The 17,034-nt window shown below is 42.7% G+C and overlaps 1 protein-coding gene across 5 annotated transcripts in view; it reads left to right on the plus strand.

The window, feature by feature from the left end:
• Window positions 1–17,034, plus strand: part of tns2a (tensin 2a) — a 58,341-nt gene that overhangs the window by 21,381 nt on the left and 19,926 nt on the right. The window lies entirely within an intron of this gene.

Consider the following 17,034-nt stretch of genomic DNA (forward strand, 5'->3'; position numbering starts at 1 on the left):
AGTGGTCCAAGTTGTGGTTTGATACTCTAAGTGTCTGATGTGTGGTTGTTGACCGGTAGTTAGGCAGAGATATCCATCTGTCCTGCCCAGGAAGGGAGAGGTCAGATAAGGTAGGGTGTGTTAGTCTGGCTGCAGTGACCATCTCAGCTGTTATCTGACCTCATGAGCAGGAGCGGATTGAAGGATGGGTGGCATCCCTCGCAAATAATCCAAATTAAAAATGCATCTTCCTCGCTAACTAAAGATTTTCAGGCAAAACTCAAGGAAAACGTCAATTTGTGACATCTTCCCAGTCCAATTTAAATCTTAAGTATATATCATTGCTTATCAGACAGGAAATTAAAAATTAAAAGGTCACCCTGAAAAAGTTTTCAGGGTGACCAACATGAATTTGTTTAGGAAAAAATAACCCACAAAACTGTTTACTGCTTTACTGCTCTCTTTACTGCTTTACTGCCCTCACTCTCCCCACAGTTTTATGGTCTATTTGTTATTTGTATATAAACTTGCAGTGGGCAGCACCTCTAAATTCATGTGCGGAGTGGACAGCTTTTTCCTTTTATGGATTTGCTCACATAATGTTTTGTGTACAGATGGGGATTACGTGTTAGACTCCAGTGACGATCCCGAACAAATGAAGGACCTTCAAAGATGCTCGAAAAGTTTCGTTCTTACAAGGTTCACATCCGGCTCTGAGTGCGGTGGCTTAGAGAGGAAGCCCTGCCCCTTTGTGTGACTTACGGCTTGTTGCAAGAGTTTTACGCAAGCTGATGAGGCACTTGAGCCACTGGCACATCATTTACTCGAGTATCCAGCTTATTATAGAATCGTCTCACAAGTGACAAAGATAAACTACTCAATAAGCTAACTTTCAAGCTTACAAGATTGGTTTTAGGTGCAACTCAGCACCATGTGTCAGATTATTATGGTCATAAATCTGGAATAAAAATTTTTAGGTGCTTGATTCACTTATTTATAGCGTACAAGTGTTAAATCATTATGATGCAAGGATATGATAGCCATTCCCGTGGATATTTATGTCTCCTAAGTTGTTGCAGCAATTTTTATGTTGATACCATCTGTTACACTGATTTGGTGCAAAATTGAATCATTTTTGACCGCTCAAGGCGATGAAAACTGTCAAAAATCCCCCCAAAATACCACATTGAGACACCAAGACATCGATGAAGAATTGGGTTTTTCAGCAATTGGAATAGTGAGCATTCTGTTCTGGAAATCGCTCAGAAACTAACCCCTTATGTTCAATATACCTGAATGCTGAAAGGACTCAATCAACAAGTGTATGATCCCTGTGAGCTGACATCATGGAGAATAGTGTAGGTCTAATGTTATTCTACTAGGCTTGGTGGTTGATTAGTGGCCACAGTGTAAAGACATATTACACATACATGTCTCTGCTTTTAGGACAACGCTCTCTAAAGAGAAAGATACAGAAAGAAAGTTGAGATGTGCTGCACAGATGTTGTTACTACCAGTAACAACATCTAGTAACTAGTGTTATTAGTTCAAGAGGTTTGCTCACATGCCCTTATTTCATATTTGGCAGTTATTAACCATCGCCTTGTGTTCCTCAATGAGCCATACCATCTCTAGCCCCCTCTATGAGCATATTAAATGTGCATTTGTTTATGTGTGCGCGTGTGCGTGTGTGTGCTCGTGTGTCCATGTGTCTCTGCTCACACACATCTGGAGGTCTGCCGTCTTGTCATCTGTGAGCCATCCTGTTCTCAGCAGGTTTCTATTTACGTCCCCGCCCCCGCTGATGTTGCCGTAAGCTCGGTGACAAATCATCTCGTTACCACGCCATCAATAGGTCTTCTCCAGAACTGTGGAAACCCCCCCTCCTCCCCGCCAAACATTTCCTTCCTTCCCAGACAGAAAGAATAGTGGCGATAGTCTTGTTGGCTAGGTTTCCTTCACCTTCTCGCCTGGTCTTTCCTGCCTGCCCGCTCTCTGTGCAGTTCACGCCACTGTAGGCTGTATTTTTTTTTGTCTCTCTCTGTCCCCCCCGCCTTCCCCCTCTTCCCTTTGCCCACAAGGTCAACAGCCTCCAGCTGGCTCATCTCTGCTTTAACTGACAGAGAGAGAAAGAGAGATGGAGGGAAAGAGAGAGAGAGAGAGAGAGAGAGAGAGAGAGAGAGAGAGAGAGAGAGAGAGAGAGAGAGAGAGAGAGAGAGAGAGAGGGGGGGTCAGAATTTGTTTTATTCCAGCATGTTCTTCTCTCAAAGTACAGTCCCTTCTTATCTTTGATCTGAAGTGGAAAATTTAGTCCACAGGGACTGGGGGTGACTGGGGGCCAGGGGGCAACTAGATGGAAACATGGATAGAGAAAGACAGCGAGGGAGAGAGAGAGAGAGAAAAAGAGAGAGAGAGAAAGAGAGGGGGAACAGTGGGAGGAGGAAGGATTAAACATCAGTGAGTGTAGCCCATGATGAGATGACGGGCCTGCCTGTCTAATTAGGCAAGGAGAGGCATTTCCGCTGGTCTGGGAGGAAACCCCAAGACTTACTGTTTGACTGACTGACTTACTGCCTATCTGCTCACAGACACACCGAGCCAAAGAGGAATGCCTCCAGTGATATCAAATCCCCCACTATCTGGCTGACCGCCTGAATGACTGTCGGCTAGGCTGACTAGGATAAAAAAAAAAAAAAAACAATTGATATCTAATCATACGGACTGTCTGATTGTCTGGTCAGCTGTCTGCCTGGCAGACGTCACTATGGGGAGCAGACTGATATGAAACATTGTAACACTTAGCAGATGATTAGGAGAGTGATGGATGAGAGGTTGAGCAGACTGACTGACTGACTGGCTGAATGACTCGCTGCTTGTTGGTGTTTTTCTGTTCTGGGGCCAAGTCTCTGATCATATCCTCCGCTTGTTCAGCCTTGTTAATGGGGAAACGTATTTGTGCATTTTTGTATTTTAATTTTTCCCACATATAACCTGTACACTGCAAAAACTCAAAATCTTACCAAGATTGTTTGTCTTATTTCAAGTCAAAAATGTCTTATTACTAGTCAAAATATCTCATTACACTTAAAATAAGACATGATCACCTCAGAAGTAACTAGTTTTTAGACAATTGTCTCTTGTTTCAAGTGAAAATTTGCTTGAAACAAATGAAAATTTGCTTGTTTCACTGGCAAAATTTGTTTCTTGTTTCTAGCTAATTTTCACTTATTTCAAGTGAATTTTCACTTTTTCCACTGGCATTAAGCTACCTCCACTAACACCAGCCATCTTCAATTTTTTACCTAAATGTGTCTGATTCTCATGGTGTTACCATCAGGCTCATTTACATATATGCTGTAAATATTTTTCAACTTTGCATCACAGTCCTGGCTCTGGTTCAAGACAATTGTGATTGGTTTAGAGAAATACAAACAGGCCAGTCTGACCGGAGTGTTTTTTCCCCCTATGAATGATCGTGGGGTAAGAAAGAGCTTTCTTTAGCTCTGGCACAGCACTAACTAGCTCAGTCTGGCTATGCGAGACTAATCATGCTGAACACACAGTTTATTCATTTCTCACTCGCAATAAATGGAGATGAACTGTTCAGCTTATGAAGTCATGTCTGTCTGCAACTTGTATACAGATTGTTTCTCGGCCTTTTCTGGGAACAAGTATAGATTCAGTTCAACAAGGCAGAATAAGGCAGGTCAGCCCATTAATATCAAGAAAATGAAATGTGAAGTTGGTTAGCATTGGAAACAAGCGGGATTATCTCATCCCACTTGTTAAAAGATTATAGCAGTGACTATGGGAGTGAATAACTGATTAAAATGGGAATTTCTGAGCTGTGACTAATGAGTCGATTGACTGAGTTGGTCCAAAGCTGTCCAGTTTATAACTGGATAAATGTTTGCCTGACTGATGAGGTGGCTTACAGAGAGCTGGCCAGGCGAACTGATCTTTTGCGGTGCGTGATGGAGACGTAGCGCTGTGTAGTACAGTAATTACAGTTCCTGCTTACCACAACTGAGATCTGAATCTCTTGTCTCCTTCTGTGCATATCAAGAGCCCCGCTTGACTCTGTCTCCTCTCAGTCCTCTTATCTGCTGGTCATGTCAAAATATATTTTCGGTGACGTTAAGCTGTTTGCTGCTTGCACTGCCCACTCCTAGCTACAAGAAGAGGATGTCCAGAACGGTAGAGATAGATGGAGAGGAAGCGTGGGAGGATGGAGGGATGGGAGGAAGAGCAACATAACCTGTACCCTGCCTGCTGTTTTCCTAACCTTCACCCTGTCATCAGGACAGACGTGGTTGGCGGTAGCCCCGGCCCTGCTGTCGTTTTTTGAAAGAAAGCGCATGCTAGATGAAAAAGGGAAGGAGGGTAGAGAAATTTAATATATGGCCACATGTGCTGCTGGAGGAGATTGACGTACTGTATATATTACATACAGTGTGTGTACATTAGGGTGCATCAAAAAATAAAATTTTTGAATTTTGATATGGCTGGGTGCTAAAAGTGTTCCAATATATGTTTTAACAACACATGCAAAATATTTTTCCAATACATGAAGGTTTAGGGGTGCCAGCTCACATGTGTTTCTGTGGATAAAGGGGCAACAGTGCTAACCGGTCACCATAGAGCTCTGATGTAAAAAAAGACTGCACCTCAAGAAAACTGAGGAGATATTTATATTTTTGTGTTGGGTATGTATACACTTATTACATGTAATTACCATATCTGCAGTTGTTTCTTTGTATATTGAAATACTCTGAGTGAAATGTAGTCATATTTAGAGGTATTTGGTGCTCATTACATCTAAGGTTAACTTTCTAGCCACAGTTAGCTAGCTATGTTAGCTAAGCTATTAAGCTTATCATCAACAGTATTTTAGAGTAGGCAATATCCTATTCAGAGTATTGATGTCTCATCTTTATTGAGTGTAGCATTGTAGCTGTTCAATTAACATTTTAAAGAAGGTGCAGCTAGTCACTCTGGTAGTGATGTTACTGTAAGTTCTCATTGTAATGATGAAGTTAGACGATGTAGAGTTTAGATTTGAGGCTTATGCATGCATGGTACATCATAATTGAGTGATATTAGGTATGCTAAGACATGATTGTAAACCCTATCCTTGTCCTTGTATCCTTTTCATTCTCAGGCACTGTACAACACAGCAAACCCCAGGATCCAGCTAAGATGCTGTCCTCACCAACTGTAGGGTTGCCAACTTTCACGCAGAAAAAAAAAAAAAAAGTTAGTCCTAGTTTGCTCAGAGGTTAATACTGAAATGAGGCCATATCACACTTCTTTGGAAAATTACAAAATAAACAGGCTTCAATCACAAAATGTTAACAGTGATAATGCACTGACTGTAACACTGCAATTATTCATTATTTGTTTAAGGGGCTTTCACACAGCACGCGGTTTGGGCCGCACGCTATTAATTATTATTCCCTCCTATTGGATGCACCGAGGTGTTGTCACTGAGTGCTGCGCCCAAGTTAAAATATTTTCAATTTGGGCGCTGGCACCAGCCTCGCGCTGCGCTCAGCCCGGCGCAGACTGGTGCGCCTTTGTCTCCTGGCTCCCGGGTACCTGCTGCTGTTGCTATGGGCAGGCACTTTGTAGCTTAGCAACACTGAGTGACAGCGCATTCACCAATGAACGGAGTGCACACTCACTGACGTGTGTGAATGAGCTCCGCTCATTGGTCAAACAGCGGAAGAGGGGGCAGACTCTCAAAAATAAGGGACAAAGTACGTCACTTATTGGTTCAATAGGGGACGTGTGTTTTGGTTGCCAAATATGGGACGATTCCGTATTTCAAGGGACGGTTGGCAACCCTAACCAACTGGTCCCAGCCAGACTAGCTGGAGACATTTCGGGTGGGATGCTCCAGCTAGGTTCAAGGTTCCATTTCCATTCACTCTCTCTCCCTGGTGATGTTGCTCAGTGGGGCAGACTCTGGCACAGACTGAGCATTTACGTTTTGTCAGTTCTTATCATTAGGTTGTGTGAGTTTCCACTAGGGTTTGTTCTTTTAAGTGTCTCACTATTGCCCCTTGTGTGTAACAGTAAAGTCAGTTAAACTTTATATTTGTGTCTGACGTCCATCTCTGCTGCACAAACATAAAGAAAAAGGTGAAGCATCATCCAACTTAGCACCCATAAAATTTTGGCTCGGATCTGACATGTCGGTCCTTGATCTCCAGTCATTGTTTGGACCAGAATTACACAACCTATAAAACAGATTTTGAACAAACTTGATGCAGGTGTGAAGCATTGGCCAACCTAGAAACCCTAAAATGTTGTTGTGGATCCAACCCACAAGGCAGGTCCACAGGCCACGAGAAGTTGTCCTATTGCCTTCCATTCATTTGTCTATAAGCTCTCGTAAATGAAGAATCTTGAAAGGTGAATTCTAAGAAATTCCCAAAGTTATCCAAAGGGCAAACAAACTAATTTTGCTTGAGTTACCCTATAGAACATGTTTCTGTATAAAAGTTCACCTTATTTAACCTTTCTGGGTCAACCATTTGGCAAATAGACTAAAAAATGCACATTTTTTGACATTTCACAGAAGTTCACGTGTTAGCTGGTACCCCTAAACCTCAATGGATTTCCACAAAACTTTGCAAAAGTTATTTGTACATGAATAGGAACAAAATGCAATACCAGCCAAATTGATATTTTGGAATTAAAATTTCACCATGTTAATTTGATGCACCCTAGTGTACATAGATATACAATGGTGGAAAAAAGTTTTCAGACACCCTTAAAATTTTACACAATCTCACAATCTCAAATGATTATCATGAAATATTTGTGGAAAAATCTTTTTTGTGTTTCAAAAGGTGTGGCTGCATTAGACAGATACAAACAAATACAAATTCTATTTTTTTGTTTATTGTTTACAAGAAAAACTAACAAAACTAAATTATTGACAGTTTAATCTTTATCTTCAGGCGTGTTTCCTGCGTTAGGTTCCTTGTTTTAGCCATTTTTGTGTCTGAAGAACTTTCAAATGTGCTGGCTTTATACAGACACGAAGCTTGGCAACAAAAATTGTGTCTTTTAATAAAAAGAACGACCTTCATCACTGGTACCAAAAAGACCCAATACTCAAAATTTCTTATGTATTTTTATGGAACCAATCAATTTTAAGTTTTTAATGGCTTTTTTAGGATTTGTTTATTATTTTGGCTGTGACTGTACTAAAAGAAATTGCACTTGAAGAACTATGAGTGATTCTTAATGCAATATTTCACAAATGCATGGGGTGTCCTAAAACTTTTTTCCACCACTGTATATGCATGCTGGCAGACATCCATAGACATACATGTTACTTTTCCATATACTGTTCTTTGCTGATTTTAACCCAGTCCTGTCGAAGGTCAGATTTCCCTTTAACGTGTACACTTCTGACAAAACTGACCCTGAGATAAAGCACATGCAGCAGAGACGGAGGAGAGGAAGTGGAGAATGAGGAGATGGAACTCTCGAGCGATGGAAGAAGGGCACCGCAGCCCCATCGTCCCCCATGTTTTCCTAACATGCAGCTCGCACATCACAGCTAACCCAACATCACCCCTGCCCCAACTGACTTCCTGTCAGATGAAAACCCCGGGGTTAAATCACCTCCTCGTTGCCCCGGTGATGTCATCATCTCTGTATGGGAACGTGTCACTGACTACCCCAGCAAGATTGAGCTGTGATTTGCTGAGTTTAGGGGATTTTGGTGTCAAGGCTGTGTTAACCTCCACAGTAAAGGCTAAAAGAAAACATCTCAGTGTATATATGAGGAATTCATAAAATGCCTCCAACTGATTTATTTCAACAGTGTAAATAAAATCGATGCAATAAGTGGTGGGAAAAAAGGCTTATCAGAGAAAACCTGAGTGACATCAGTAGTGAGTAACTTGTTGTTTAGCGCTTTGTGGCCTTGTAGTAGAAAGCCGGGCATATGGTTTCTCTCCTGCAGGCAGAGCAGTTCACCAAATACTCATGTAATCGGTGTGAGTCACTCAGGATAACAGGATCCGACTGTATCGTTTTAACATTTGGAGTATGACTGTTTCTCCTAATTGTTGAGGAGTCACCATTTTATCACAGAAGGCTCTTGTAATTGCCGAGATAGGCTGGCTTGTTTTGAGTTCAAGGTGTGTGTGTATGTGTGTGTGTATGTGTGTGTGTGCATGTGTGTCTGTGTTGTTAGCGTGGGCTGAGCCAGATAGTGAACGATTGAGTGAGTCAGTGCGATGTTGATGAGAGTTAAAACCATAAGCGTGACAGCTAACTTAGCCAGGCTGGGTTTCTGCCAGCCCACTGTGTGTGTGTGTGTGTGTGTGTGTGTATCTGTAGGGGGATAAGTCTTGCTAATTGGCCAGTGGGACTAGTCTGTCTGCCATGAGCACAACAGGAAGAGACAATTGAGATATCTTTAGCTCCAAAAGTTTTAAATATCGAGACTTAGTGCAGGGTTCATCTATTTCAGTCATATCCACCTGAACCGTGTGGGTTGACTTTGAGTTATGGGTGCTCTATGAAAAATCCAGGAAGAAGAGTATTAGCTGTGGTGAAGCTGATGGACAATGTGGAGAAGTAGACTGTGGCCACAGGATGTTTATGTCAACAGATAAATTAGGAATGTTGCTCCAAAACTATTGGTTCAAAATCCCTTTCAAATGTTGTGTTTGAAAAAGGGAAACTCACAGCACAGTCAAATGCGTCTAGAAATGATCCATCTGAGAAATGATTGCAAACCAACAAGTTTCATTTTACATTTATGATAACAAATAGCCAGGTATCCCACTCTGATGCTAAGCCAGCAAATGCTGCATTCACTTACACTAGGATCTCGGATTTTCTGCCAACATTGTATTCACGGTGTCAACTTGGATGCTCCTGTCTTTGGTATTCTCTTGTTGTGAGTGGACACCATGGACACCGTGTTGTCTCAGGTCATACATTTAAATCTTAGCCAAACAGTGTGGTGTGGTTTCTGAATGGACAGTTTTGGGACATATTTGACTTTACTGTGAGTTTCCAATTTTCCAAAAATACATCTATAAGGCTGAAAATGATCGCCCTGTTGGACTGTGCTGAAGGCGAGCAGCAGAGTGGTGAGATTCTCTTCACTAAACCTAGTGGTGACGTTGTACGATGTGCTGTTAAACCAGTGTAGTGAAAGATACTTCTTCTTTCCTCTAATGTGGTGCCCACCAGATGTATGCCAACTCCAAAGGGCCTATTCCCGTCCTCAAAACAGAAAAACAATCGCCTTGTCTCAACCTTGTCTTTTCTCCTTCTGTCTCTCCAGCAGTCTGTCTGTATCCCACAGGTCTAAATTCAGATCCTTCGGCCTCTGTGGCATGAGAAGGACTATGAACAGGAAGAGAATAAAGACAACAGGGCCGTGCGTTGTTTGTGTACTGCAGAGGGAGATGTGCCGTAAAGAATCCGGCTGACAATGCACAATGCCGGTCTGAAGAAAAACAAATGCATTTTTATGCCTATGTAAAAACCGCTTAGAAGAAGTGGCGTTACAAATATAGAAAGAGGAGGGGACAGTTTACATTGTGCTTTTGGTAATGAATATGCCCAGTTATTGTGAATGTGTCATAATCTCCAGCAGTGAGTGAGAGATACACGACTGAGGGAAGCTCGACCGCAGAGGGCGGAGGGGGAGGGAAGGACTGAAGATCTATAATAATGCCCCGCACTGGTTAGTTCGCAGGAGATTTTTCCATTGTTGATCCCTTCCAATCTCATCCCGGCCGAGGTCTTCCTGCTCTGTTTGTTTACCCCTGTTTATTTTTGTCCGGCTTTGCTTCTTTCAGCCCTTGTTTGGCTTGGAAGGAGGGAGTGATGGGTGTATGGGAGGACTGCTGTGTCAGTGTGTGTGTGTGTGTGTGTGTGTGTGTGTGTTTAAGTACATCTTCACATGTGTGTGTCCTCAAAAACCCTGTGTTTATATTTGCATTACTGTGACTTTTCCATTCCTGTTTGTGTAAATGTATGTTTTCATCTGCATACCTCCTCTCCACGTGTGTATATGTGGGCTTATGGCTAGAAACAACCTGTTGCTGTGAGGCTTTTTGGGTGGTCCTGACAAAGGAAAAAGTCTGATTTGGGCTTTTTGGTTAAGGATATGGTTATTGTTAGGAATAGGGTTAGGTTAAGGTTAGGGTTATGATTAGGGGTAAGCATAAGCTGGTTTTGGTTAAGATTAGGGAAAGGCTATATAGAATGAATGTAAGTCAATACCATGTCCCCACAAAGATAGCAATACCAATATGTGTGCGTGTGTGTGTGTTGTTGGGGTAGCTGTAACTGTTGACCCTAGCTCCATAACAGGGAATTGCAACCCACTCAGTCATTAAAGCTCCACCACAGGGACCCATGTGACCTCTCCTCCGATATCTTCAGCCTCCCTCCTTCAGAACGAAACTCAGAGAGACAGAAACCCCTTTCTTTCCTATTGGGGTCAAAAGAAAGTGTGGGAACAAGAGACAAAGAGGGAGAGAGAGAGAGAGAAATATAGGCCAATCAGTCAAAAAAAGAAAAAAAAAAAAACACAGATAAGTGCTTTGTTAGCGGGCTTCACAAACAAAAATGGACCACAAGAATAAGATCGGGGACTCCTAAGTCCAGAGGATCTACGTAATTCACCCCTAGGAGTTATTACTGCTTAGCTGTTGGCCTTGAAGTCCCCGTCGTTAGGCTGGGTGCTCTCTGGTTTTCTCATGAAGTGCGAGCCAGCCCACCTTGTCATGATTAAGAGGCATTAGACATGTGGGGTGCATTTGAAGGATAGTTATACGGCTAAGCCAGATTACAGTCAAAACTACCATAAAATGACTCCTGAAAGATGCCTTAAGACAGATCCTCTGCATTTATGTCTGCCAGACATCCATAGGAGCTTATGTTTAATTTGAAAGGTTATTCAAAACATTATGTCACTGTTCACAATTATTCACAGCTCCCTGGATGGCTTTTGTTCTGGTTTCAGAGGATGCGTGCAGTGCACTAAAAGGTGGTGTAGTCTGGATCCATATGTACCAATTCATTTTTGTTCAATTAAAGCAGAGTTTGAAGGACATGACCGCTAGTAGTCACAACTTTTTCCAACACATTTCCCTAAAGGCTTTAGTTAACAGGCAAATGCATATGAAATTTGTGCTAAAAAAAGAAAGAAAAAAAAAAAAACAGGAGCATGTGATTACCAACACACTTCATCTCGCTTAAAATATCCGTGACTTCACAACACATTTCAGCCTGATTGAGCAAATGACTTTGGAAAAAAAAAAAAAAAAAACTTCCCTCCACTTCTTCCCATCTTTTTCCAGCTTTTACTATACATTCCTTTCACCTACCATCCATTTGGTATTTGATCTATGACAGAAAACAGATGAAAAGCATAAAGTCATACAGTGTTGCTTACACTTAAGTCAGCCTGCGCATGACAAGTGTGAACAAAATTACCTGTGGGGGTAATATAGGGAGTTGGCATATCTACACAAGGCCTCTTTCGTGGTGTTTGGAATGTGCAGCTAGTTAGTTTGGTACATTAACCAGAGCCTCTGTTTGAGAAGGCGCACTGTTATTATACAATGTGCCATCTCAGTCATGCAATCTGACTGGTCAAAAAGGTATTCCCAGGGTGCTAGTAAATATTTATGGCTTTCTCCTGCTTTTTTTTTTTATTTATTTATTTAAATCTTGCATATCTATGCTACTTTGTAAATTCATTGCACATATGTTAGCACCATACCATTGATGGTGTTCTGTACCATTACAGGAATGTAAGTAATCCCAAGGATACGTGGTTGCATCTAATACCTGTTACATTACTATTGTTGTCAGAGTAAAGTTTGCTGTATGGCTGTTATGATTAAAAGGCATCACTGCTCTTTGTACAGCTCAAGTCCTCCCAGAGTTCCCCTTTTTCTCTCTTTGATGATGGTGATGGTGAATGCACGAGGTCATGGTTAGCATTAGCTTTCACTGCTGATTGGATGCAGATTTCATCAGTGCACGCTGATTGGCTCTCCTGTGGGAGCTCAAGGAATGGCGGGGGGCTATTAGGCTCGAGGCTAATCATCAAACAAAGAGGTCATGGACAAATGTTATGTGACTGCTGTGCTCACATGTAACCAACCAAGAAGTGAATTGTTTTTCACTGTTTAGTGTGCTCACAGATGTAGTGACCATAGAGGTCTCATTTCTACTTGATGCAGCAGTGAATTCTTGCTGCACTGCTGCTCAAAAACTTCTACTTCTACATGTATTGATGCCATTTCCTTAATGGCCAACTCACTCAGCACTCCTTTTGGTGTCAAGTGGGCCAGAAACCAGCCTTGGTACTTCAGTGCACACTAATGTGCAGAGATGCACACACACATGCACATACTCTTTTCTCACACTAATAACATACCAAGGCTGCTACCTCATCCCCTAGTTATCCCTTTTAGAGCCCATAGCTCTGAAGCCATGCGTTGAGGGGGAGGGTTTTGCATTATCCATTAGCTATGCTCCTTCTGTCTTTGATGGATCACAGAGCATGGAAAGCATTGGAGGAGTTCGGGCCACTGCAGCAGCACAACAGATAGAGTGGAGGTGGTGGAAGGAGATGGAGCAAGGAGAGCAGAGAAAACACAAAGGCTAGAACGTTTTCAAAAAGTTGGGCTGGAGGAGGGGTGGAGAGATGGAAGGAGGGCGGGAAAAGGGTTGTGGAGGTCAGGTTCCTGAGCTTTGCCAGCTGGGCCCACCTGGAGGGACTAGAGAGTGAACAAGAGCTGAGAGGGGAGGAGAGGGCAGTGGAGAGGAAGGAGAGACAGGATTTGACTGAGAGTGACAGAGAGGTTTGGGTTGTATGAGATGGAATGTTTGGAGCAGGTAAGTCCAGCCTGTTGTGTTATTATGTTAATATGACATAACATCAGTATACTACTTCTATTACTGTTACCACTGCTGCTGCTGCCACTACTACCACTTCCACTAATACTGCTATTACTATTACTACTACTACTACTACTACTATTACTGCTATTACTGCCATTCCTACTATTACTGCTACTACTGCTATTACTATTAGTGCTACTTCAGCTACAACTACTATTATTGCTCCTGAAGCTACTAGTGCTACAGCTGCTACTACTATGAAACTTCAAATTTTCCTCACACCAGTGTTCCATCACTATATTGAAATCGTTCACATTATTTTTCCTAAATAGCAGCAGCACTACTATTGTGTTTTGATGACTTGAAATTGGGTGGAGTGAAATATGTGTTTCCTCAGGAAAATGGGCTGGGAAACATTTGCTTTGTTGTTGTTTGTTAGTTTGTTAGCTGCAGAATCAGACTATTATAAGGTGGGTCTTTCAGTGTAAAATGTGGATAAATTGTAGTAAATGGGATGGGAACAGTCAGAATCACTGGCATGGTCCTTCAAGTGCTGCTTCTACAAATACCACTACTGTTATTACTACTACTGCTGCAGCTACTGCTGCTGCTGCTAGTACTTGAACATTTTGCTCATTACCTGCTTCATTACTTGTATTATAAGGCATTTAGCCAACACTATTACCCAGAGTAAATTCCATCAAATGAGCAAGGAGTGCTTCATTTTGGTTGTTGTTGATGGACACTGGCACTTTTGGCATTGGCTGGCACCTTCTTGTGACCTTCTTGTTATGGCACACAAAACTGTGAGGAAGAACAACATGGGCAATTGAGAACAAAGGTGGAGTGAATGAAAGAACTTGAGGAAAAGTAAGTAGGACGTTAGAGAGATCAGAGGAGGACAAACAACGATGTTCTTGCAGGAGACAGATGAGATGGAGAAGGTACCGGCGTGAGGGAAGGAGAGAATGAGGGAGAAAATGGGGATGAAGAGTCATAGGAGAGAGCAGACAGGGATGAAAAGTCAAGAGAGTAGTACAATTTAAGCAGAGGGAAATGAAGAGTTGGATGGAGGGAGAGGGAGAGAGAGATGGGTGGAGGGCTGTTAGCAGGAATTATGTGCGTAAGTGTTGGCCTGGGGAGATGGAATCTGGTGTGGTGTGTTTGTTCTGGCTTAGCGATCGCCCTGCAGCAGGCCCCTTCACTGGGCACAGGGACATAGGGATATAGAGGGATAAATGGGGAATAAGAGAGAGAGATTAGAACTGAAGAAAGAGAGAGAGGGAGAACGAGATGCTTTGTCGCCCTTAACATAGGATGCTGGGATGTTAAGAGCAAGAGAAGCTTATTCTCTTTTCCCTGTTGGGGGTAGGCTGGGTTGTTGAATTTTCTAGCAGCACAGTTGTCCTGGAAGCACCCAAAACATTAATGCCAAGCTTCACGGACTGCATCCATCCTCACCCATACCTTGAGAGGCAGCTGGATTTGCTTGATTGTGATCTCTCAATAAGCCATCTTGCCACAGTGGTTCAGACCAATCAGCATCCTACTGGCAGCTATGGACAGCTCTCAAAGAGGTTACTGTAGATGCTGCTTTAACATCAGTATTTCTTCATTGAATATTCAATGAATTTATAGGTACCTACACCAGTTTTCTTGCATGCTGTCAAAATTACTTAGACTGCGGCTGTGGCATTTGGTTCGTTCATCGGATTTGTTGAAGTTAGCCCGTGATGTCCCGACAGTTGGTTCATCCAGTCACCTGCCAAGTGTCAAACGGTTTCCAATGATGACTTCTCAGATGGTTCTCTGTAACAAACCATCTGGTGTGCAGTGGTCAAGAAACACAGAAAGTATGAACTAGCCATTGGTCGACTAATCGATTAAAAGAAGAGATCACCTATTCGTGTTATGCTTGCGAAACTTGCGAAAGTAGTTCTAACAAGGTCTTGCTTGTTCGTTCTTGCAATAACTTGTTCTCATGGAGCAAAGCGTGATCCCATGAGACTTGGGCGTTATCAAAGCCCTTAGCCAAGATTTGAGCTAAATAAGTCGTTCAGGCTTCAAAGGACTTGGATCATGCCTCACGGACTGTATGGAGTAATTTTGGTGTCATTTTTTTGCCCTTAGTGGAACTCTAACAAGTGAAACAAAGGGGAAAGAGGAAAGACAGATGAAAAACGGGAATTGGACAGGGGCTGCGAGGAAGCAACCGGGTGCCATGACAGACATCGGAAATAAATGGTTATGTTGCAGAAAGACAGAATCGTCTGGAGGGGAAATGGGATGGAAGAGGACGCAAGAAAAACAGAGGGAAAGATATTAAGCTTTGAACTTGCTCTGGTCCACATTTGTAGCCAAGAGGTTTCCTAACCACTTTCATGTCTGTCGATATGCTATCATGTCTTCTCGCTTATGGGTTTTCCTGCTATCCTAATGCTTCTGACTTCTGTGTGATACTTTATCGTGTACTACTACATGACATCCAATCCTCCATGATGCCGTTTCCCAGTGTGCTACTGTACACATATATGCTCGTACAAATACCACCACAGCCACAACATAGGGTGGGTTTTGCGATTCGTTTCCCAAGGGAGATGGAGGGGGGAAAAAAAGCTAAAGATTTCTCAGACTGAGTCACGCAGGAAAATTGCTCAGTTAGTTATTTGATAGCTCAGAGTCAACCAGAGCCTGTTTCCTTCAACTTGAGTCAAAATGAAACATGGCACGGCTGGATTTAGCTCATTATCTGTTCCTCCGCCTTCCTGTTGATGTCCGTAGTTACGCGCAAGCAGCAGCAATCCACCGAATTTGAGACTTATGTTGGTAAAAAAAGAAAGAAAGGAAGAAAGAAAAGAAGCCAAATTGGCACAAACGGTGCACTGACATGTACAGAAACACACACACACACACACATTGTGGCGACACACCCCCAGGTTCAAGGCCCATGTAACTTCCCTCCGTGCACAATGAGATATACAAAAGCCCTTGCCCTTTTCCTGTAGTCAAACAAACAGGCCAAATAGGGCCCAGTGTGTGTGTGTGTGTGTGTGTGTGTGTGTGTGTACGTGTGTTACGTAAGCATGACTGTGGCCCTCAGCCCCCTTCATTAGGGGTGCCGTTCCAGCCCCTGCTTCCTTTGGTCACAGTTCATTGACCTATAGGCCCATACCAGACATGGGAATAGGATGTGTGACTGTGTGTGTGTGTGTGTGTGTGTGTATCCATCTGTGGCTGTCCCGTGGCTGTTCACATTTTTACATACTGCCATTTTGCACACACACCAGCCATGCCTCTGTTTACTTGGCACTTGACAGCTGTGTGTCTAAATAGTTTCACAGGCCATGTCTTTGCTCCATTGGCCGTACATTCATTTACTCGGTACTTAAGTGCGTCTAAGTAGTTCTACAGACTCATGTAGCTCTTAAAGCTGTCACTTTCTGCGTATCCCCTCCTCCTTCAGTGCCCCCGACATGTTGCTTGTTGTGGTGAAATACAAGATTAATTTTTTTGGGATTATGTGGACTGGCAGTATTCCCGGCTGCAGTTGACAAATTGAGACACAGGGTCAGAAATGTCTCTCGGCATGTCGATGTCCCTGTGCAACAATAATTGGGTAACCGCTGGGTTCCCTTGTGAAACACTGTTTTTACACTGCATATTGACATCAGGGGCGCACATTTGATAAACTCGTATACTTTAACCTCTTGAACCCTGATATTCCCTTAAATTGACCCTTAAATGGCTTCAAAGTTAGAGAAAAAAATTCATGTTGTACAACAGTGTCACATACATGTTGTGTAACTGCAATGCTTCGCAGAAACTATGCCAGGCTTACATAGAGTGAAATATTCAAAGCCAAGATGCCATTGGTTTATGGCTGCAGCATGACATCAAATAGAAAATATCTACATGTCTTGTGTAGCGTTTTTTACGCATTACCGTGTAATTCAGCAGGACATGTTTGGTATCTTTGGAAACGTTGGGATCCCCACTAGAATTTAAAATCAGGTTCTGTGGGTTTGAACAAAGCTCAGCTGTGCAGCATGAATTTGTAACGATAAACCCACTGACGGGACCAGCAGGGTTGAGGAGTTATTGAAGCCAGATCCGTTCGGTTTTGGCTTTGTTTGGTTGGAGAGTCATACA

This window comes from Myripristis murdjan, chromosome 7, assembly GCF_902150065.1.
Source record: "Myripristis murdjan chromosome 7, fMyrMur1.1, whole genome shotgun sequence".
In the NCBI taxonomy this organism is placed as follows: domain Eukaryota; kingdom Metazoa; phylum Chordata; class Actinopteri; order Holocentriformes; family Holocentridae; genus Myripristis; species Myripristis murdjan.